Raw genomic sequence first — 25,034 nt, 5'->3', positions numbered from 1 at the left:
TGAAAGGTAGTTTCATGATGAGACTCTTCTTTTTCTCTTTGGGTCCCACAGAGTTGTTCTTTGTGTGACCTTCACACCTTTCCTTTGTTCCCTGACATTTTATAGTGTTGATTTTCAAATGGGTAAGGTTCCTATGGATGTGTATCAGCATTTCTAGAAGGACATGTATGTATACTTTGGAAAAAAAGGTGTTTCATGTTATAGTAGAATTTCATAACTTGGTAAACAGGATAAATCTACTATACCTGTAATATAAGTGAACAAAGTAAAGTTTGACAAATTCAGCCGGAGAGAATCTGCATCAGTAAGTGAGCCTTCAAAGGGTGTGCCTGATTGGGGCAGGGTCTCATCTCCCTAGGAAGGTCATGTCAAGATTTTTCTGGGTGGTTGAGCATATCATTTTTGTATATAACAGAGTAAAAGGATTTTTTTTTAAGCCTCAACCTTTAAAAACCAAAGCCTTTTTTAAAGGCTCTGGGCAAAAATAACAGGAAATGCCTTATTTCTCCTGTAGGATGAACTGAGACAGGAGTCTCCTTGCTAAGGTGTATTCAGGACCCATGTTATAGAATCTGGAAGAGAAAGGTAAGTGTTGTATGAAGATAGCCATGGTTTCAACAATACAGGCATTGCTTTCAATTGCATGAATGCAGTTGTCCTTGGAAAATGTAAAGAGAAGGAGGATTGAGGTCAGGGAGTCCAGCAAGGAGCCTCAGAATGGGGGTCCTAGGATCTTCAGAGCTGGTAGCTATGAAGCTGCAGTAGTTTTCCTCAAGAAACATCTGTGATGCATGTGGGGAGGGATGGGGGACAGAGACTGCTTCCTAATCTCCATTGATGGTGTCCTGCATAGATGATGGGGGCAGAGGCACCACCTGAGTTCATTCCTGGAACTCTTAGCAGAGAGAGTGCTCTCTGTAGGTGACTTTATGGTATCAATTATACAGAGCCTTCTGAACCTATCCAAGCATGCTAGTCCCACAGTTTTCATGAGCAGTGGCTCTAGGGAACAAAAAGAGTGAGTTGGATGAGTGGGGACATAGGAGACTATATCAGAATCATAGCGAGGCAGATTTTTTTTAAAGATTTTATTTATTTATTTATTCATGAGACGGGGGGGGGGGGAGAGAGAGAGAGAGAGAGAGAGAGAGAGAGAGAGAGAGAGGCAGAGGCACAGGCAGAGGAGAGGCGGGCTCCATGCAGGGAGCCCGACATGGGACTCCATCCTGGGTCTCCAGAATCAGGCTCTGGGCCAAAGGTGGCGCTAAACCTCTGAGCCACCCGGGCTGCCCTAGGCAGATCTAACAAGTGAGTTTTAACATTAAAAGGAAGAGAGGGGGATCCCTGGGTGGCTCAGCAGTTTGACGCCTGCCTCCGGCCCAGGGTGCTATCCTGGAGTCCCGGGATCAAGTCCCGGGATCGAGTCCCGCGTCAGGCTCCCTGCATGGAGCCTGCCTCTGCCTCTCTCTCTCTCTCTCTGTGTGTGTGTGTGTGTCTTTCATTAATAAATAAATAAAATATTTTTTAAAAGGAAGAGAAAGCCCAGTGAGCAGTGCCAGATGTGACAAAAATATCCACATCCTCATAGCTGATGATAGGAAAGGTGAGGCAACCGAACACAATTTTGGTGAGGAGCTGGAAGGACCCTGTGTTGATGAGAGGATATGACCTCCTGTCATGCTACAGAGGGATACCAAGCAAGACCAAGGAATACCAAGAGGCAGAAAAAAAGGATGGGCACCACTGGCACAGAAACCATTAGAGAACATGCCTGAGCCATCCTGAGGACTTGCAAGAGAGAAAAAGGATTTTGGAGAATTGCAGTCCAGATAGGTCTCTGGTGGGAGCTCAGTTCTTAAGACTCCTAGATTATGGTCTCAAAAGCTGATGTACAAGAGACCTGGTGATGGGGCTAAGTACATGGAATAGGGGAGAAACCATGGGGATGGGGGTTCTTAAGACATTGGGGACAATTTCGGCAAGGAAAGATGTTCACTGCCAGGGGATCCAACAAGAAGCATATTCTCCAAAGACATAGGGTATTGCTAAGTTGGCACAGGGCAGTCAGACTTCTCCCTTTTAAGGAAAACTGAGCCACAAATTATAAATACAAATAAATACTTTAGAAACCTCTTCCCACCTTCCTTGGATGTTGATATTTAATGCAAGGATAGCTCTGACCAGTTTGTAGATTGCCTATAAACCAAAACAGGCTACTTCTAAGGCTCTGATTCTTTACCAGCAACCTGGATATGTTATGTAAAATACCAACCAGGCAAGAAGGACCTATGAAAATCTAGGCAGGGAGCACATTCTTCAGTGTTCTAAAATACAAGGTAAAAAGTGACAGCATCCCAGGGTGGTGTTGTGACAGTGGGAGGAGCAGGAAAGAACAATAATCTCTGGCATAATTCTGGCCAAAATGCTATAACCAGCACAAATATGCAAGAGCCTGGGACAAATGAAGAAGAGAAAATGGAACACAAATAGTATTCTATTGAGAATCACAATAAATAGGCTTCTCCTAAGTTCTTACTAACTAGCTTGGGACATTTGGGAAAGTAATTTAATGTCTCAAGACTTGGTTTCTTCCCACACATGAGAGTTGAAGCAAGTGGTCCCTTGGATCCCTTCTCATCGTGACATTCTGTGAATCTGGGATTCTGGGTAGTTTACAGACTAGAACACTCTCCCAGATTTTCCAGAATGAATACTATTCCTCTGATATGGCCTCAGCCAATACTCTGACTCTTCCCATCATCCCAGGGAACTTAGAAAATACCGGGGATGGATCCTTTAGTACTGGGTAAGAGATCTCACTGAGCAGTGCCAAGTTTTCTCCTCTGCCCTGTGTTTTCAATGCATTTGACTCTCAGCATGGTCCAAGCCATTCCCACCTTATTCATTTACCAAGAAATGCAATGACATTCAGTTGGGCTATGGCACTGTTGCTTAGCCAGATAAGCCAACCAGTCATTAAGGAGACCCAAACCTTGATACAAAGCCCAGCATTTCAGAGAGATACTGCTGAGTTTTGCTTGGCTTTTTAGTCCAGTGATCAGATAAAATGTGCTGGACAGACTTTAACTGTTACATAACCCTTGTAATTACAGGGTTTCACTTTGGAGCCCAAGGGATATGGTGCTCTGGTCTGAGCTCTGGGCCACCTAGGCCTCCGCTAGGCCATGCCTAGTCTCAATCAAAAGCATAACTGTTTTTACTCTACTCACAGCAGTGGACTCCATACCAGAATTTTGGGGGTGCACTTTATTTCCTTAGTCTTTTCTAGAACCCAGTATTTGTTCATTCATGCCCTCATTGAATACTTACTGTGAAGAAGGCACTTTGTGGAATATTATGAAAATTAATCTTTTAGTGTTCCTATAAGGTTTGTTTATCTGACCCTCTAACCCAGGGGTCAGCAAACCATAGGTCCTATACCACATGCAGCCCTCTGCCTGTTTTTATGCAACCTTACAAGTTAAGAATAGTTTCTACATCTTTAAATGGTTGGAAAAGAATTTAAAGGTATAATATTTGAGAGATGTGAACATTTTACTCGATTCAGACTTCAGTGTCTGTAGATAAAGCTGGAGAACACAGCTGTGGTAGGCAGACTCCAAAATGACCCCCAATGACATTCCTCCTTGTAAGATCTCCTCCCGTTAAGTGCAGGCAAAACCTGTGAATACAATGAGGTTTCACTCTGGCGATTATGTTACATATGATAAGAGGGATTTTTGCAGTTGTAATTAAGGTTACTAATCAATTGACTTTGGGTTAGTCTTTGGGAAGTTACTCAGATGGGCCTAAGCTAATCACATGAGCACTTTCAAAGTAAAGAGTTCTTCATGACGGGGAGTAAAAGAAGAAGTTTGAGAGATGTCCTCCAGCTGGTCTGGAAGAGAGCAAACATTCATACTATGAACAGCCTATGAGAGACCTGAGAAAGACTTCTAAAAACTGAGAATGCCCCCCTCTCCCCGACATGCAGCAAGGAAGCTGGGATAATGATTTTAAAACCTCAAGGGCCAGGATTTTCCCAATACTCTGAGTGAGCTTAGAAGCAAATTCTTCCCCAGAGCTTACAGATGAGAGCCCTTCTGGCCAACACCTTGCTGTCAGGCTTGTCAGACCCTAAGTAGAGCACACTCAACCAAGCCCACCTAGCCTTCTGACCTTTAGAACTAGAAATAATAAATAAATGTTTTATGTCACTAAGTTTGTGGTCATTTGCTATGCAGCAATAAAACAGTAATAAAACAGCCATGATCATTCACATGCATATTATTTATAACTGCTTTTCTACCGTATTAGCAATCTTTAGTTGCAACAGAGACCATATGACCCACAAAACCTAAAATATTTACAATCTAGCCCTTTATTGGAAAAGTATATCAACCTGTGTTCTAATCAAAAATATAATTTCACATCAGATATGTTTACTCAGAGTTTTGTGCCTGACCCAAGGTTGGCAAGAAATAGGACTTACATTCAGGACCACTTAGCAAGCCTTCCTTTCATCTGACTTAATTAGGCCCCAAATCTAGTCAACATGAGGCTATCCTGCAGACACATTCTCCATTCCAGTTTTTAAAAGGCTGGAGAGAGAGACAGAGACTGTTCATGTATTTAGAGAGAAAAAAGTTAGAGGAAGTTGGACCATATTGGAGATTGTCATTTTCTACATTATTAATTTCTGTAATAGTTGAATTTGTGTAATAAGTTTTTATTAAATTAATAATAATAATAACCTTATTATTTTTAAATGCTGCACCATGCTTTGCTTTGTGTTCCTTGGGGCAAGTGACCTAGAGAAGATAAGGAATGAAAACTATTACTTGGTGATCAGAAATTGAATTCACTCCATTGGTTCTTGATTTTTCGTTTCTTCATGATGTCCCTTTTACATTCACAGTGGAGCAAATCAAGATAATTCAATTCTTCATCTACTAATATTGGTTATCTAGGAGACTAATTTTCAACCATTTAAAAATTTTAATACCCTCTAACACTGGTGCACCCACATTAAAAGATTTGTCATATGTATTGGGTTTTTTTTTTTTCTTTTTTTGTGTGTATGTGTGTTTTGTTTTTGTTTTTGTTTTTTTTAGAGAGAGGGAGCAACCATGTGCATGGGGCAGAGAGAGAAAGAGAATCTTAAATAGGCTCCATGCCCAGCACAGAGCCCAACATGGGGCTCAATCTCTAGGATCATGACCTGAGCTGAAATCAAGAGTTAGATGCTTAACTGACTAAGCCTCTAAGGCACCCCTACCTTTTAGCTTTGAATTGAATTAAAACTCACATGATTCTGAGGATTGGAAGAAGAAGCTGAAGAGGATGTATTAGTTAGTGTCCTAGGGCTGGCTGCTGTTACAAATTATCACAAACTATGTGGCTTAAAGACAGAAATTTATTCTTACAGTTTTGGAGGCTAGAGCCTGAAATCAAGGTATTGGCAGAGTTGGTTTTCCTATAGGCTCAAAGGGAGAATCCATTCCATGCCTTTCTCCTAGCTTCTGGTAGCTGCTGGCAACTCTCAAAATTCCCTTGGCTTTTAACTGAATAACTCCAGTTTATGCCTCTGTATTCACATTGCCTTCTCTTCTGTGTGTTTGTATCTCAGATCTCTCTCTGCTTTTATCTTATGAGGACACCTGTCATTGGATTTAGGCCTACCCCAAATCCAGGATGATCTCATCTTGAGATCCTTAGCTTAATTATACCTGCAAAGATCCATTTGCCAAATAAGGTCACAATCACAGGTATAAGGGTTAGGACTTGTACGTACTTTTTTGGAAGCCACAATTCAATCTAGTCCAGAGGTATTTAACATGTTCCCAGAGCTGATAAGGAAGACTCTTTCTCAATCTCAAAGGTAGCAATTAAAATCAATAAATCCATCCTATATTGTAGAAAAGTTCCTTTTTTTCCTCAGGGAGTTTTATGAATAGTCCACACCTGCCCCACCATGATCCTGTGATTATACATTGGACAATTCCTCAATGATAAGGTATATAAGAGATGACAAACCTCCACACTATCCTGTATGGGTGCCCCATCTTGTCTTTCCCTTTTTGTACATCTGGACAAAACCAAAGAATGAGGCAACATTAGAAGTATCAAAAGTCGGAGTAGTTATCCTCAAGTGTTAGATCCAGAATAGAACCCTGAGGAGTCTTTCTGTAAGTGGGAAGTTTTGCTCTCTAGCAGAAGAGTTTGGGTCTCTCTGGAAATGAGTCCATGCCCTTTATTGTCCATGTGGTCTTGGGAAAATCTGATGCTGTGATCTGGTTTCTCTCTCTGTAAAGAAGGCATAACAATACCTTGCTACCTTACCACGGTGTTGTGTGAATTTGCTGACACCCATAAAGCTCCCTGAAAATGAAGAGGCTTACATAAGTCTCTGGCATTATTCACACAGCAAATGTTTTCCCCTGAGAATAAAGTAATAAATGGTACCATTGTGCAGCTGGTGGAACGTGTTCAAAAGTTTCCGTTCACAACTAGTAGATCAAGTTGTGGGTGGCTGTATGGACTTTCTGTGCTCATGCCAAGCTGCATCCAAAACAGCCAGCACAATGGGCTATCCTGGAATGAAAAGCTGTACTGTAAGAGGCAGCCAGATCATGGCATCGCATCACATAGGACAGTCCTGTGTAGCTGGTGACTTCGCATGCACCTTTTCCTTCCCGCACCTCTTCCAGCAGAAAGCTGGCAGAGACAGTGGCCACCTGGATATCTAACATGGCAGCAATTGAAAAGCAATTCTCTTCTTCTACCACACTAAAAAAACTTCTCAAGGCTAAGGATGGTCATGATTGTGAAGGATTATAATCATAGCTTTTCTTTTATTTGTTTGCTTTCTTGCTTGCTCACTTAATTTGGGGCCAGGAAAGAAAGTTATAAATCAAATGGAGTGTTCAGGTTAAGAACCTATTCTCTTTAAATACAGTCCATTTGAGTGGGAGTGTGTAGGAACAGTCTGGACAGAATGCCACTGGCTGACATAGTAGACAGGAAAGGATCTTTTTTCTACCATTATAAGCCCTAGAAATACTCCAGGACATGATACCATGATACAGGGAAAATGCCTCTCTTCCTTCCTTTCTTTCTTTTCTTCTTTTCTTTTTTTCTTTCTTTCTTTCTTTCTTTCTTTCTTTCTTTCTTTCTTTCTTTCTTTCTTCTTTCTTTCGATTTATTTATGTATTTTGGTGGGGGGGGCGGAGGGAGGGAGAGAGAATCTCAAGCAGACTCCTTGCTGAGCATCGAGCCTAAGGCAGGCTTGATCTCACAACACTGAGATCGTGACCTTAGCTAAAATCAAGAGCCAGACATTCAGCTAACTGTGCCACCTGGGCACCCCTTTTAGCAAGGCTTGGGGCTCTAGGCTCAGATGTCACATTTAAGAAAATGACAGATATTTTAAGTAAAAGGAAGATTAGCTACTGAAGATACTACAATTACTTTTTAAAAGAAATCATGTTTAATTAGAGATATTTGGAAATTATACTAACAAGCTCTCTCCCATCAAGGTTCTTCCCCTGAATGGTAAATATTCTCACATTTAAAAGCTTAGGAAGGGGACACCTGGGTGGCTCAGTGGTTGAGCACCTGCCTTTGGCCCAGGATGTGATCCTGGAGTCTGGGGATCAAGTCCTGCATTGGGCTCCCTGCACGGAGCCTGCTTGTCCATCTACCTGTGTCTCTGCCTCTCTCTCTCTCTCTGTTTCTCTCATGAATAAATAAATAAAATCTTTTAAAATTTTTTTAAAAAAATAAAAAGCTTAGGAGGAATCACAGAATAATGGAATTTTTGAGCTGTGAATGATCTACCTTGATATAAAACTATTTGATAACTTCTCAAATTCTGTGGACAATCTGACATTTTTTTCCTTTCTTTTCAATGGCAACCATGGACAAAAAATCTTGAAGTTAATGAGCTTAGGTCAGCAAAAGTAGAAAAGAAAATCTAAGTATCTAAGTTTGAAGTTGGGTATAATCTTTTGGTTTTAAGCAGAGGCTGTGGAGGAATGCTGTGCAGCCCATAGCGTACATGTATTTGAGGTTCCCTTGAACCCCTTCTTCCTCCCCTCCAGGCACATTCTGTTTCTAGACAATCTGTCATCCATTCATCAGTGCCCATTTGTAGAGCACCCACCATGTACTCAACAGTGCTAGAGGTACAAAGAAATACCAGGCACAGTCACTGTCCTTATGGAGCCCCTAACCTTGTGAAGAACAAAGTGATGAGTGTTGACAGAATCCAGGTGAGACCTGGAATCACCAAAGGGAATTCCATCATGATGCCCTGCTGCAGGCCTAAACATTCAAGGTCCTGGCACCTCTGTTGACTAGACTTTTCTCTCTGGAATGCCTTTTGCTACACATATCGTGAGAACCATGGCCCAAAGTTGCATTACACAGTTCTCTACTAGTTCAGATGAGTTTCAGTCACCTCCTGGAGGATGTAGAGCAACACAGGTAGGCTGGTCAGAGAAAGGCACTTATTTCTAGAAAAACCACACAGCAGGCTTGGAGAACATTGCATTAATATTTCTACTAATATTTGACTAGACCCATCTTAGGCACTTTAATTTTTGCCAGAGTTTCTTCATCAATGTGCAGTATGGGGACCCAGAGGCTGGACAGTGCTGATCATTGGTGACCGAGTTCAGAGGCTCTGAAGGTGCTATTTGCCTGCACAAGGCCAAGTGTGCTTATGAGCCTGAGAGACATAATTATTTGAACACTATAATATGCTGGCTATCTGGTAAGCTTTGAGGAAGCAGACACTAGTATCTCCGGTGAACTCCATGGGCCCCTGACCACAGACTGCCTGCCCCTTTCATGTTAATCCAGTGGCCTGAGGCCAGGCCATCTGGGAAAAGAACGGATGAGACACAGAGATGATTCAAGGAGAAGGTGGTGTGTTTCTACTCTGATACTAAGACTTGGGGTCTTCCTTCAGCAGTTTCATAGCAGACTCTATTAATTACTTATTCTATACTCAACCCTCCACTCTTCCCAGGTTTCTTCAGAGAAGCAATATGCCCACTTATTGCCTTGCTTTTCTAGCCTCTCTCACTGCTGGAAGAAGCTTATGATGTTACCCGAGCCAGTAAGATATAAGCTGAAGTGAGACTGGAACTTTTGAAAAGGTTTTGTTTTCCTGCTAAGAAGGGACCCGTGTGTTTGGCATCACTCTTCCCATCTCCTCTTCTTTCTGCCTTAGACATGAGCATGATGTCGGGAAAGCAACAGCCATTATGTAGCCAAGAGGCAACAAAGATGAAGACAAAGACAAGGCTCTAAGCAAAGTGAACAGGAAGATCCATTTATGTGTGTACTTATATATTTTTTTTAAAAAATTTTAATTCCAGTTAGTTAATATACAGCATAATATTAGTTTCACGTGTATAATATAGCAATTCAACAATTCATACATCACCCAGTGTTCATCACAAGTGCCCTCCTTAATGGCGAAATGGGAATCACCTATTTCACCTATCCCCCCCCACCTGCCTCCCACCTACCTACCCTCTGGTAACCATCTACTTGTTCTCTATAGCTAAGAGTCTGTTTCTTGGTTTGTCTCTCTTTTTCCCTTTGCTTTTTTGTTTCTTAAATTCCACATGTGTGAAATCATATGGTATTTGTCTTTCTCTGGTTGACTTATTTTACTCAGCATTATTATACCTAGCTCCATCCATGTTGTTGCAAATGGCAAGAGTTCATTCTTCTTTATGGCTGAATAATATTCCATTGCACACATATACCACATCTTCCTTATTCATCTATCAGTGGACATGTAGGCTGCTTCTATATCTTGGCTATTGTAGACAATGCTGCTATAAACATTGGGGTGAATGTATTCCTTTGAATTTGTGTTTTTGTATTCTTTGGGTAAATACTCAGCAGTGTTATTGCTGGATCATAGGGTTGTTCTATTTCTAACTTTGTAAGGAATCTCCATACTGTTTTCCACATTGCCCACATAAGTTTGCATTCCCATCAACAGTATGCAAGGGGTCCTTTTCCTCCACATCCTCACCAACACTTGTTTCCTGCGTTGTTGATTTTAGCTTTTCTAACAGGTGTGAGGTGATATCTCACTGTAGTTTTGCTTTGCATTTCTCTGACAATGAGTTATGTTGTGCATCTTTTCATATGTCTGTGGGTCATGTGGATGTCTTCTTTGGAGATATATCTGTTCGTGTCTTCTACTCATTTTTTATTGGATTGTTTTTTGGGTGCTAGGTTGTACCAGTTCTTTGTATATTTTGGATACTAACCCTTGACTGGATACATCATTTGCAAATATCTTCTCCCATTCCATACGTTGCCTTTCAGTTTTGTTGATTATCTCCTTTACTCTGCCAAAGCCTTGTATTTTGATGTAGTCCCAATAGTTTATTTTTATCTTTGTTTTCCTTGCCTCGGGAGACCTATCTAGAAAAAAGTTGCTACAGTCAATGTCAGAGAAGTTACTGCTTGTGTTCTCTTCTGAGATTCTTATGATCTCATGTCTCATATTTATGTCTGTAATCCACTTTGAATTTATTTTTGTGTATGTTTTAAGAAAGTAGTACAGTTTCATTCTTTTGTATGTGGCTGTCCAGTTCCCAGCACCATTTGTTGAAGAGACTATCTTTTTTCCATTGGATATTCTTTCTTGTTTAATTGGCCACATCAGGGATCCCTGGGTGGCGCAGTGGTTTGGCGCTTGCCTTTGGCCCAGGGAGCGATCCTGGAGACCCGGGGTCGAATCCCACGTCGGGCTCCCGGTGCATGGAGCCTGCTTCTCCCTCTGCCTGTGTCTCTGCCTCTCTCTCTCTCTCTCTCTGTGACTATAATAAATAAAAAATTAAAATAAAAAAAAAATAATTGGCCACATCATTGTGGGTTTATTTCTGGGTTTTTATTCTGGTCTGTTGAGCTCTATGTCTATTTTTTTTTTTTTGCCAGTACCATACTGTTTTGATTATAACAACTTTATAATATCATTTGAAGTCTGGAATTGTGATGCCTCTAGCTTTTCTTTTCTTTTTCAAGGTTGCCTTGGCTATTTGGGGTCTTTTGTGGTTCTATACAAATTTTAGGATTGTTCATTCTAGCTCTGTGAAAAATGCTGTTGGTATTTTGGTATTTTGATAGGGATTGCATTAAATATGTAGATTACTTTGGGTTTCTTCCAATCCATAAGCATGAATATCTTTCCATTTCTGTGTGTCTTCTTCAATTTCTTTCATCAGTGTTTTACAGTTTTCAGAGTATAGGTCTTTCACCTGTTTGGTTAGGTTTATTCCTAGATATCTTATTATTTTTGGTGCAATTGTAATTGGGATTGATTCCTTAATTTCTCTTCCTGTGCCTCACTGTTAATGTATAGAAATGGAACAGAAAGAAAGAAGGAAAGAAAGAAAGAAAGAAAGAAAGAAAGAAAGAAAGAAAGGCACAGATTTCTGTATATTGATTGTATCCTGTGACTTTTCCTGAATTTGTGCATCAATTTTTATTTCTTTTTGTTGTCTAATCGTTGTGGCTAAGACTTCCAGTACTTCTATTTTTCTGCTATTTGAGTAAAAATGATGATAGTGGACATCCCAGTCTTTTTCCTGACTGTAGGAGAAAAGCTATCAGTTTTTTCCCATTAAGAATAGTATTAGCTGTTGGTTTTTCATAGTTGGCCTTTATTATGTGGAGGTATGTTCCCTCTAAATCTACTTTGTTGAGGACTTTTATCATGAACTGGATTTGTACCTTGTCAAATGCTTTTTATGCATCTATTGATGACCATATGGTTCTTATTCTTTCTCTTATTGATGTGAAGTATCACACTGATTGATTTGAAAATATTGAACCATCTTTGCAACCCAGAAATAAATCCCACTTGATCATGGTGAATTTTTCTTAAAGCATTGTTGGATTTTGCTGAGGATTTTTGCGTCTATGTTCAGAAACACTGGCCTATGGTTCTCCTTTTTTTGTGGTGTTTTTATTTGGTTTTGGTATCAGGGAAAGGCTGGCCTCATAGAATGAGTTTGGAAGTTTTCCTTCATTTTTTGTTTTTTGGAGTAGTTTGATAAAAATAGATATTAACTCTTCGAATATTTAGTAGAATTTGCCTGTGCAGCCCTTGGTCCTGGACTTTTGTTTGTTGGGAGTTTTTTGATTACTGATTCAATTTCTCTGCTGGTTATCAGTCTGTTCAAATTTTCTGTTTCTTCCTATTTGAGTTCTGGAAGATTATGTTTCTAGGAATTTATCCATTTCTTCTACATTGTCCAGTTTGTTGGCATATAGTTTTTCATAATACTTTCTTTTTTTTAACATTTATTTATTTATTTATTTATTTATTTAAATTGGGGTTCAATTTGCCAACATCTATCATATCACCCAGTGCTCATCCCATCAACATAATACTTTCTTTTTTTTTTTTTTTTTTTTTTTTTTTTTTTAAATTTTTTTTTTTTATTTATTTATGATAGTCACAGAGAGATAGAGAGAGGCAGAGACACAGGCAGAGGGAGAAGCAGGCTCCATGCACCGGGAGCCCGACGTGGGATTCGATCCCGGGTCTCCAGGATCGCGCCCTGGGCCAAAGGCAGGCGCCAAACCGCTGCGCCACCCAGGGATCCCCAACATAATACTTTCTTATAATTGTTTGTATTTCTGTGGTGTTGGTTGTTATTTCTCCTTTGTCATTTGTGGTTTTACTTGAGGATCCATTCATTTATTTAGCTAATATTTATTAAGTGTCTACTGTGTATCAGGAACTGTTTTAGTTGCTAGAGATATAAAAGTGAACAAAGCATACAAAATCTTTTGCTTCCTTGAAGTTTGCATTTTAATGGTGATAGGAGAGAAAGATAATATTTACTATATAATAAGTTAAAGATATAGTATGTCACATAGTGATAAGTGCTATAGAGAACAGAAAAGCAGACATACACTGGGTGGGGCCTCAGATGCTTACATAAGGGCTTTGATATTCCTCTGAGCAAATCATTGTAGGGTTGTGAATAGAGATGTAATATGGTCTGACATATTTTAAGAAGATCACTCTGGCTATTGTGTTGAGGATAGATTGAAAGAAGAAAGATAGAGTCAAGGTCTCCATGGGCATCTGTGAACACTAAGCCAACACTGGTAATTGCCTGCTTCCAGAAGTCTTGTTATCTATGGAAAATAATTCATTATTTTTTCAAGCTACTTCTAGTCAACTATTCTATCACTTGCAGCCAAACTTATTTCTAACTGATACAGACAATTACCATAGTTTGTGAATACCTACTATGTGTCAAATGTTGTACTAAGTCCTAGGGGTACAAATATGAAAATATTTGTAGTTCTTATTATCAAAAATCCTTGTAAGGTCCTTATACTCCAATTCTGGGAGAGCTAATGGGCAAATGTCATAATGCAATAAGGCAATTTCTTTAGCAAAATTTTTGTGGAAGGTGGGGTGAACATAGGGTAGATAGGAGGGCACCTTAGCCAAGTGAAGAGAAGGCTTCACGAAAGCTCAGCAAGTGTTTCCCAGGTTATCAAGTTAGTGGAGGGCATTACAGCCAGAAAGAACCAACCTCATGTGCAATATAGAACATGGAGTGTTTGAGACCTCTAAATAGGTCAGTATTCTTAGGGGACTAGAGTTTGGCATGGGGGACATGATGGCAAGAAGTGATGGAAGATTAGGCTGGAGGTGGATGGGAGAGATGATGGAGGACTTTGTATGGGCTATGGAGGAGTATGATTTATCCTTTAGACAATAGGGAGGCAGTGGAGCTATCACTCTGGCAGCAGGATTAACAAGTGTTTATAAGGGAGTGAGACTGGAGGCAAGTGCAGGAATCCAGCAAACAAGCAGTACAGCCGGAGCCAAGGTAGGGTTGGCATAGAGAGGAAGGAATGCAGAGCTGGTGGTTTGTATGGGGTAAAAGATAAGGAGACAATCCAGAATGACCAACATACTGCACGTACCTCTGCATTAATAGCTAGGTAATATTTTTGGCATAGAGATTACACCAAGAGACAGTAACTGGTCTTTTTATGGACTATATTAAAGTATGACTGGTTTTGATATAAGCCTTTGGAGATTATGTCTGCTTAGCAGGTGATTCCACGTCGCTAGCTTTGTGGAAACCAGAGGGTAGCCCTAATATCTAATCCAGGCTGTGCTTGCCTCCTTCCATGTGGCTTTGTGTTCAGTACACCATTTGAATGTCTTTTATATTCTCAACATCACTGCATAGGTAATAATACTAACAATGGCCGTAGTTGGGAATTAGCATATGACAAACATATTACATATACTCTTTTAAATTTTGTAATAGCACTGCAAATAAAGTATAACTAACTTGAGGCCCAGAGAGGTCAAATGACTACCCTAAGGCTACATAGCCAGTGAGGCTGAGCCAATTTATATCCTGGACCACCTGACAAAGCCTATATGCTGTTTTTGACGTGTTGCAAGGTAATCCACTTCATTATAACCCATTGTCCAGTCATATTCCAGGGTTCTGCATTTTGTCCACAGTCATAGAGCAGAAAAAAGTATGACATTTATAAAATACTTTCATATACACTAAAGACAAATTCTTCCAAACATGTTTTACCTGATTTCCATGAAGGAAATTGAGTCCCTTAGGATTCCAAAGTTTCCAAAGGACTAAAAAGTATATATTGACAAAACAAATTTAAGGATCATATTACTTATTTTTTTAAGATTTTATTTATTTATTCATGAGAGACAGAGAGAGAAAGAGAGAGGCAGAGACACAGGGAGAGGGAGAAGCAGGCTCCATGCAGGGAGCCTGACCTGGGACTCCATCCCGGATCTCCAGGATCACACCTTGGGATGAAGGCTGTGCTAAACCACTGAGCCACCAGGGCTGCCCAGGAGCATATTACTTATCTCATGAAAAAATACTTTACAATACAAAATAATCCAGTTGATTAATAAAAACCACATAGTTCCTTCACAGAGAATGGAATCAGGAAGGGGTATGTCAGTTCCTTAACCATAAGAAGTACTGAGCTTCTTAGGACATGAACATTCAAGAAGTTAAATGTGATCAAGGCATAAAAATGATTATTTCACATCTGTCATGAGCACTTCATTCAATGGTAGTGCCCTATTACTCTGTAATTAATTTAGTAAGTATCTACTGTATTTGGAGTGCTGCTTTTGTTGCTGGGAGGATGAGAAGGATGGAGACACGAGAAAAAAACAGTCATGGGTCTCATTTCTCTAGGTCTTTCAAATAGTTTTTGTCTAAAAGGTTAAAGCAACATAAGATATCTCAATGACACTACTCAGGACTATAGAGTTTAATAGCCGCACCTAAGAGATCACATTGTTTAACCCTTGAAGTTCACAAATAATGAAATTAATCCCAAAAGAGTTTGTCGCTTGCTGGAGGTCACAAAGATAGCTGATGTGAAAGCTACCTCTCCCATGAATCTGTTTATATGGCTGTAACTTTATTCAAAAATTGATTTTAGAGTAAATAGTACATTCACTTGAAAGGGGAAAAATCCTCTTCTATTTAATTTAGGAAAACAACAACAATAAAGCAAAGAAATGCCAGTTTGTCATTTGGAAGGGACCTGATCATGAAGGATTGTTTCCCATCTTCCAGGATCTGCACTGTGGCTTTTAAAAAATAACAGAAAAATTTAGGAAACAACCTCAATTTCTGTCATTAGAGAACTGTATATATTAGAGTCCATCCATACAGTGGAATATAATACAGCCATTAACAAAATGAAACAGATTTATGTGTAATTGATATAGGTGTATTTTAAGTGAGAAAATCAAGATTTAGATCAATGTTATATATTCCTTTAACCAGTTTTTTTACAGTCTCAGCTCCATGTGAATTAATATAAAATCATTTTTTCCAATAATAGCTATAGTGGTAGATACTCTCATTTGCATTGCTCTATATCTATTAAAATTTTTTTTACATTTTAATATTTTCCCACAATTTAAATGTTTTCCATGTAGAATAATAAACAGTACTGTATTGCAATTTCTATATCCCAAGTGAGAGGTCATATAATATAGTGTCCATAAGTATTTTGATTTTGATTTAGATTTTGATTTAGAACTGTTATTTAAAAAGGCGAGACATAGAGCATCCATTTGTCCCCTCTCAGCAGAAGTAGAACTCTAATTTCTTTCATTTTCTTTCCTCACCAGCTGTTTTGTATAGACTGGGAAGAGTGGAGCTAGGATGATGGTTGCAGCAGAAGATCCAGTATTTTAGCCTCTTGAAAAATCCCAAGAGAGGTATCTAGAAATCTTTCTTAAATGCAGAGGACCCTTTGTTCTCAAGTCTGGATTTTTTTGACCAGAGGTATGGTATCAGGAAAAGCTTAGCTCATTTTCCTAATGATTTCCAGATCCAAATTTTTTATGGGAGAAATAGCCTACTTTTTTTTTTATCATAGAAACTGAACACTTAAGCCAGTTACTGTCCCAATTACTTTTGCAGCTAGGATAGAGATATATTGTCCTGCCAATCAGATTCATAAGCCATGTACTTTGAGAAGGGAGTTAGTGATATTAGAAAGTAAGAAAAAAGATTAAGAAACAAACAAACAAACAAACAAAAAAGATTAAGACACATTCTTTGTTATGGGTGGCAGCAGCTGGAATGATAAGAACCAATTTCCAGAGCCATTAGACACTTTTGGGCAGCCTGGGATGTGGCCTTCAGCTGATGCAGTGGCACTCTTGAAGGACAAGAGGGAGATGTGACATTGGCTCTGAGCCTAGTTACAAGCTTCATCCTTTGTTTTTGCATGTCATGATTCTGTTTCTTCAGTCTTCCTTTCTATTTCTGGGTTTCCCAGTAATCTTTCTAATATAAGCATTTAATGCTATACATTTCCCCCTAAGCACTGCTTTAGCTATATTTATGAATTTTGGTCCATTGTTTTTTTCATTTTCTTTCCATTCAAGATACTTTCCAATTTTCTCTGCAACTCCCTCTTTGACTCATGAGTTATTTAAAAAATATTGCTTAATTGTCAAATATTTGAGGATCTTAAAGATATTTTATTATTGACTTCTTCTTTAATATTATTATGAACAGAAATCTTAACATTTTTGAGATACTATTGTTGGGCCAAGTGTTCTATAAATGTCAATTAGGTTAAGTTGGTTGATAGTGCTGTTTAGGTCACCTACATCCTTACTAATTCTCTATTTGTTCAGTGACCAATGTCACTGAGAAAAAATTCTAAAGACTCTAACTGTAATTGTGAATTTGCCTCTTTGTCCTTTCAGTTGTCAATTTTTGCTTCATGTATTTTGAAGCTGTCTTGTTAATTGCATATACATCTGGGATTATTATGTCTTTTTTATGAATCTACCTCTTTATCATAATGTAATGTCCATTCATCGTTGGTAATAATTCTTTGTTCTTAAGTTTATTTTGATATTAATATAGGCACTTTGGCTTTCTTTTTATTGTTTGATTGGTGTTTATTTCTCTCTACTTTTAATTTACCTGTCTCTTTAAACTTAAAGTGGATTTCTTCTAGGTAGCATATAGTTGAATCTTGCTTTGTTCTTTTAATCCAAACTGACACTGTTTTTTAATTGGTATGTTTAGAGCATTCATCTACAATGTGATTATTGATATGATCGAATTAAAAATCCATCATATTTTTTTTTCGTGCCTGCTTTTGGATTTATGATGCCACTTTATCCTGGCTTTGATTTTTTTTTAACCGTAGGCCTTATTACCTATTTAGATAGATAGATATAGGTAGGTAGGTAGATTGATAGATAATAGAATGGATACTTGTGCCCTGCCCATTCATATGTTGAAGATTTAACCCCCAATATTTTGGTATTTGGAGGTGGCATCTTTGGGGAGGTAATTAGGTTAGATGAGTCATGAGAGTAGAGCCTCCATGGTGGAATTAATGTCCTTGTAAAAAGAGGAGGAGAGTCCAGAGCTTACTCTCTCTCTATTATGTAAGGACACAGTGAGAAGGTGACAATCAGCAAGCCAGAAAGAGGACTCTCAGCAGGAATTGAATCTTATCAGCACCTTGATTTTGGAGTTTCCAGCCCCCAGAACTGTGAGAAATAAATGTCTGCTGTTTAAAACACTCAGTATAGTATTTGTTATGGTAGATAGATGGATAGATAGATAGATAGATAGATAGATTTGATTATTGCTTTAAAGGAGCAACTATTACCCTTAAGCCTCCAAATTTCACTTCACAGACCTATGCTGGACAAAACATTAGCACAGATGCTCAAAAAAGTATTACAAAGAGGATTCATCATAGCATTATTTGTAATGCTGAAAAAAATTTAGATAATCTGCATTTCCATTTTTTAGAAATAATCAAGTAAACTCTATTATATATCAGTTCTGTAGAAGACTATGCTTCCATTAAAAAGAATGAGACCAACAAATGTGTGCTAATATAAAAATATGTCCAACTTAAGAAAAACTAGTTGTAGTATACTGTACAGAATATGGCACAATTTAAGCATTAAACAGAAATTCTTACCAAACTGTATGCTTTTTCATCTTTTAATATATATGTGAATGTGGTTAGAAAAATTCTAAAAGGATACACAGTGAATGGATGATAAGTATACACAATTGAGGAACAATGTAGGTGAGTAGGCACAGAGAAGTTTTGTTTTGCCTGTATTGTTTTAATTTTATCAATGAGAATCTACTATGTAATTAAAAATTCATTATTATGATGAGTGGTGACTAGGATTGTGTAGCTTGGAAAAGAGAGAAAAAAGAGATACACATGAATCAGGGAATTTTTTCCCTTTAAGTCTGATGTTTTATTCATTTCATTGGAGTAGGAGATTTGGAAGTGGGGAAGCAAAAATTGTCTGCTGCCTTTTGTCATACAACAGCAACACCAAAAAAGCACAGTGAGTGTTCCGGGAGTGCATACTGTGTCTGGGGTGTGTCCCAGTGTATTTAGTTATGCTCATTCATGCTGAGACATTACTTTTGCCCTTAAAAGGAGGAATTACAACATCAAACCTGGATTATTCTCATTTCCAAACAGCCCCAAAATGTCAACGCAAGGCTGTCAATCTTTTGTTCTGTTCCTTTTTCATAAACACTTCCTGGAACCCATGCCAGTAGTAGAAAACAGAAGTAGGCAGGCACTGTTTTGACAACACTGAAAACGCCTGTGATTAGGAGTCAGGAGAGAGTAAAAGTGATTAATATGCTCCTAAAAGAACAGGGAGTACATCTCTAGAAGAGATTGTTAGATGGGTGTCCCTACTTGTAGACATTCTTATACCTAAACAAGGGGACGTGTTCTCACACAGGTTTCTCCTAAGCAACCTCTTGCTAAGTGTTTCCCGTAGCAGTTGCATAATGGTAAGGTTAGGTGTGTGGAAGGTTCTTGGAGGATGGCAAAGGGAGTGAAAAAGACTCTCTTGGACCGTAACATATTCTTCAAGAATAAAGTGAGTTTTGGTATCTTTTTTAAACCAACAGACAAGGATCTTCTGAATTTAGCAGCAAGCCATGGGATGTGGCACTTGACAATACAATTACTGGTTTTCAATTTATGAGACAGAAAATCTTTGTTTAGCTCATTGCTCATAAAGTAAGGTTGCCCTTGAGTAACTTTAATTACATACCCATCTTTTTACCAAGTGGTTGTCTTTCTCCTGTAAATATCCTCAGTGGTGTATAGTTTGAACTCCAAAGGGCTTGTGAAAAAATGAACCAGGAAAAAAAAAATCACACTGACCAGCACAGGGAAGCTTCTCTGTGTCTGCCAGAGGTATATGTGGAAACAAAAGTTTTCCTGAAAATTTATATTCACAAACCTCCACCTTTTGAGGTTAACTATTTTTATATCCTATAGTCTTAGAAACTCTAAGTGAAAGATTATATTAAATATTGGTCTTAGGCCTATGGTACACCGATGTTACCTTACAGAGGTACAGGCATACTTTGGAGATATTGAGAGTTTGGTTCAGACCACTACAATAAAGCACGATAAAGCAAGTCAAATGAATTTTTTGGTTTCCTAGTGCAAGTAAAAGTTATGTTTACTGTACTGTAGTTGATTAAGTGTGCAATAGCATTGTCTTTAAAAAACAATATACATATCCTAACTTAAAAATACTTTATTGCTAAAAAAAAAGGCTAACCATCACCTCAGTTTTCAGCAAGTCATAATCTTTTTTTGCTGTGCAAGATCTTTGCTGGTGGAAGGACTGATCAGGGTGGTGGCTGCTGAAGGTAGGGTGGCTGAGGTAATTTCTTAAAATAAGAGAACAATAAAGTTTGTTGCATCAGTGGACTCTTTTCATGATTGATTTCTCTAGCATAAAATGCTGCTTGTTAGCATTTTACCCACAGTAGGACTTCTTTCGAAATTGGAGTCAGTCCTCTCAAACACTGCCACTGCTTTATCAACTAAGTTTATATAAGATTCTAAATCCTTTGTAACCATTTCAACAATCTTCACTAGGAGTAAATTCTATCTCAAGAAACCACTTTCTTTTGTTTATCCATAAGAAACAACTCCTCATCCATTCAAGTTTTATCATAACATTGCAGCAATTCAATCACATTTTCAAGCTCTGCTCCTAATTCTCGTTCTCTGGGGGTTTCTTATTACATCTGCAATTACTTCCTCAACTAAAGTCCTAAACCCCTCGAAGTCATCCATGAAAGCTGGAATCACCTTCTTCCAAAGTCTGTTAAAGTTATTTTCACCTCTTCCATGAATTGGAAATGTTCCTTAATGGTATCTAGAATGATGAATCCTTTCCAGAGGTGTTTAATTTACTTTGCACAGATAATCAAATGTACTTGTGGAAAATATACTTGTGGAATGTATTTATATAATAACAATTCTTGAAAGCAGAAATTACTCCTTGATCTGCAAGCTTCAGAATAAATCTTATGTGAGCACACATGGAAACAATATTCATCTCATTGCGCATCTTCATCAGATGTCTTAGGTAACAAGGCGTATTATCAATGAGCAATAATATTTTAAAGGGATTTTTTTTTCTGAGTAGTAGGTCTTCACAATGGCCTTAAAATATTCAGTAAGCTGTTTTAAACAGATGTAGTGCCATCCAGGTTTTGTTGTCCCAGTTACAGAATGCAGAGTAGACTTAACATAGTTGGTTAATGGCCTTCGAATTTTCAGAATGATAAATGAGCACTGGTTTTAACTTAAAAGTTATCAGCCACATTAGCCCCGAAGAGAGTCAGCCTGTTCTTTCAAGCTTTGAAGCCAGGCATTGACCTTTCTTCTCTAGGTATGGAAGTTCTAGATGGCATCTTCTTCCAATAGAAAGCTGTTTCATTTACACTGAAAATCTGCTGTTTAATGTAATCACTTTCATGGATTATCTTAGCCAGATCTTCTAGATAACTTGCTGCAGTTTCTACATGAGTACTTACTGCTTCACTTTGTACTTTTTTTTGTTGTAGAGATGGCTTCTTTCTTTAAACTTCACGAACCAATCTCTGCTAGCTTCAAAGTTTTCTTCTGTAGCGTCCTCACTTCTCTTAGCCTTCATAGAATTATAAAGAGTCAGATCCTTCTCTGGATTAGACTTTGGTTTAAGGGAAAGTTGTGCCTGCCTTGATTTTCTATCCAGACCACTAAAACTTTATTCATCTCAGCAATAGGGCTGTTTTGGTTTCTTATCATTTATGTATGTACTGGAGTAGCACTTTTAATTATCTTCAAGAACTTTTTGCATTCACACTTTGGCTCACTGGAGCAAGAGGTCTAGCTTTCAGCTTTTCTTGGCTTTTATCATGCCTTCCTCACTAAGCATAATCATTTCTAGCTTTTGACTTAGAGTGAGAAACATGCAACTTTTCCTTTCACTCAAACACTTAGAGGCCATCATAGGGTTATTAATTGGCCTGATTTCGATATTGTGGTGTCTCAGGGCATAGGGAGCCCCTGAGGAGAGGAATTGTTGGTCAGTGGAGATATCAGAACATACACAATATTTATTAAGTTTGGCACTGCAAAAAAAAAAAGTTACAATAGTAACATCAAAGGTCAGTGATCACAGATCACCATAATAAATGTAATACTAATGAAAAAGTTTGAAATATTAGAATTACCAAAATGTGACACAGAGACACAAAGTGAGCAAATACTATTGAAAAAAATTGGTGCCAATAAGATTTGTTCAACATAGGATAACTGTAAGCCTTCAATTTATAAGGAAACACACTTTATTTGTAAAGTATAGTAAAATGAAGCACAATAAAACAAGATACACCTTCAAAGTCCTTCTGAAGATGAGTTCACATTCTAAAATTACAAGTTGTCAGGCGACAGTCCTCCAAGGGATAGAATTAGGCACAAAACATACAGTAGGATTAGAAAATAAAAACTTCATATAACCTAATAATTTGATTAATAACTGGATTAATCTGAATCATTTTGTGATTAAGGACTGACAAAGAAAAAACCCCAAACTATTAGAAAAGAAATGACACTTACAAAAAGAAAGAGTGAGCAGAATGGAAAAGACAAAATTAGATCCCTACCTCACTTTGTATACAAAATAAATTCCAGATATATTGGGATTTAAGTGTGAAAAGCAAACTTTAAAACTTTTAGAAGAAAACATAGGGGAATTTTCACCATGGGGGTAGATTTTCAAGTAAAGGACACAAAATTAAAAAACCATAGAAGAAAGATGGATAAATTCAAGCTTTATTAAAATGAAAAAAATTCTGTGGAAAAAAAATACCACAAACAACAAAGGAAGAAAAAAATAATCTGAGGAGGATACTTGCACCCTATATAAAAAGGAATCTCGTAATTTAATAAGAAAATGATAGTCAATGCAATTAGAAAGGATATTAACAGTTCACATAGGAGGCAATATAAGTGGTTGATAAACATGTGCAAAGATGGTCCACTTCACAAGTAATCGTGAAGTTGCAAACAACAAAAATTGGCAAAGATGTCAGGAAACAGAAAGACTTATGCATGTGGGTGGGGCATACATTGGAGAGAAATCCATTGTGGAGAGAAATCTGGTAGTATCTAATAAAGCTGAAGATGTACATACCATCTCTTTCACCTATCTGCAGAAGGGAGGTAATTGGTGAATACCAACTGACCAACTGACTTAATCTGAGAAATTTTTGGTTTTATTTTTTTTAAAGATATTTACATTGAGACAAGTGGAGAGGATTGCTTTTCTGAATAACTTTTTAAGTACCTGCTATGCCTGCCAACAAGAAGAGAAAGGCAACTAATTAAAATGATGTGTTTCAGAATAAATGGGCATGAGAAAAACTTCTTTGGAAGTGAAGGCACTGCTATGTAGTCCTTTGCATTTAACAACTAAAGATGACAAAATTTAGAGGTAAAAGAAAGGAACTAAGTAACTTATGAACTCACTCTGAAAGGCAAGATAAATCCACTCCAAATGGTCTTACTCAGCATAAAATTTATTCAAAAGTACATTGAAGTCAGATTCTGCAGTGCAGACTAATCATATGGTTCTTGAGCTTTTAGCTATAAGATGAAACTCTAAAATGCTTAAGTACATTTGCAGCTATTGAATTTCCCTGATTAAAAAAAAACACAACTTTCATTCCTATTATAGGTTTTTAAAGTAATTAACTCCTAAGCATTTTATTTTTCTTGAATTGGCCCTTGTACAAAAATTTGTTCATTGCTGCCCTGAGTGTAACCATGTGTAATAGGAACAAAAATTTAAAAGGAGGAGATTCACCTAACTGAGCAATGTTGGAGACAGTGGGAAATATTTTTAAAAGCAGTGGCCTTTTCCCCACTGGAAGGCATCCACCCATTACTATCCTGCAGGCTGCAACTGATTTGCCCCTTTATAAGACCAATCATAATAGGCACGTAGAAAATAACTTCCCCCAGTGATTTTGAGAAATGACCAAACGGAAACTACTTATTCCACCATTCCCAAACTTGTGCATAGGTATACATTTGAATGAATATATCTTTGGCCTATGTGGCTTGCTGGAGATTTTTCAGGAGGTTTCACATTCAGGGAACAAACACACAGTCCCAAGAGTAAGGCAAACACCTTCTGTACCCCAAACATTGAGACTCGGCCCTAAGCTAAGCAGATTTAATAATTGAATAAGGAAATAATGAGTGAGGTGGGTTTATAATGAAGGTTAACCAGGATTTATGATTTAATTTATCTACTTGTACTGCTTCTTTAGCAACTGGTTTGGGGTGTGGTGAGACTCAGCCTGGTGACTGATGAAAATGATTGCCCTATTCCAGTCTAAATTAAACTGGGTTGAGATTTTGGAGTGACAACTACCCTTTCAGACCTAGGCTTTCAGTGTTTCCTTGGTTTTCAGAGAGGACAAGAGGAGATAATTAGGAAAAGAGAGGCTTGTTATTAGAATAATGTCAGACTTGGGCAGAGAGGTAGATGTTCATGGGCTTTTGAAAAGAAAGCATTTGTCAAGTCAGGCTCTTCAGGCTGATAGAAAACAGCGGCACGTTTTCAAGATACTAAAGGAGCCCCAGTGCTATGTACAGCACCTTTGATGATCACTTTATCAAGGGTAGCTGCTTTGGACACTGGATATACACAGGTGGGCCTTAGTGCAAAAGAACACCTGGTGGGCATTCTAAGGGAGGAGAGTAATGTGCCCTCTTAAGCCTTCCCCATCTGGTAATACTTTACAAATCCTTCATCGCCTTATCAGCTCTTGCTGCCTCCAAGTGCCTTTCTGTCATAAATGCCACATGCTCTGAGCCCTGTAAACACACTCTAGGTGGAAGGATATTGACTGTTCCTTTGTACCAGTAGCTCTAGAATTTGCCTCCAAGTCATGATATCAGAGTATGTTAGAGCTGCATTCTTTGGTCAGAGGAATAATTTTGCAAATGAGAAAGTAAGGCCCAGATAGGAAAAATGACTTGCTAAACTAGTCACTGGAAGAGCCAGCTTCCAAACTAGCTGCAGACTCAGTCTTGTGCTGGATGCCTTGTCCTTGTGTCCAGAG

The 25,034-nt window shown here is 38.2% G+C and overlaps 1 protein-coding gene across 30 annotated transcripts in view; it reads left to right on the top strand.

Annotated features, from left to right (window-relative positions):
- Positions 1–25,034, top strand: part of ANKRD55 (ankyrin repeat domain 55) — a 519,390-nt gene that overhangs the window by 246,813 nt on the left and 247,543 nt on the right. For 24 of the 30 annotated variants that reach the window (XM_041765900.1, XM_041765882.1, XM_041765878.1 and 21 more), the window contains one exon: positions 515–585. The exons of the other annotated variants lie outside the window; for them this stretch is intronic. The gene's annotated coding sequence lies outside the window, so the exon portion shown is untranslated. The remainder of the gene's footprint in view (positions 1–514; positions 586–25,034) is intronic. 30 annotated transcript variants of the gene reach the window in all.

Source organism: Vulpes lagopus, chromosome 8 (assembly GCF_018345385.1).
Source record: "Vulpes lagopus strain Blue_001 chromosome 8, ASM1834538v1, whole genome shotgun sequence".
NCBI classification, from domain to species: Eukaryota; Metazoa; Chordata; class Mammalia; order Carnivora; family Canidae; genus Vulpes; species Vulpes lagopus.
The sequence above is the reverse complement of the archived record's forward strand: the minus strand, read 5'-3'. Positions and strand labels throughout refer to the sequence as shown.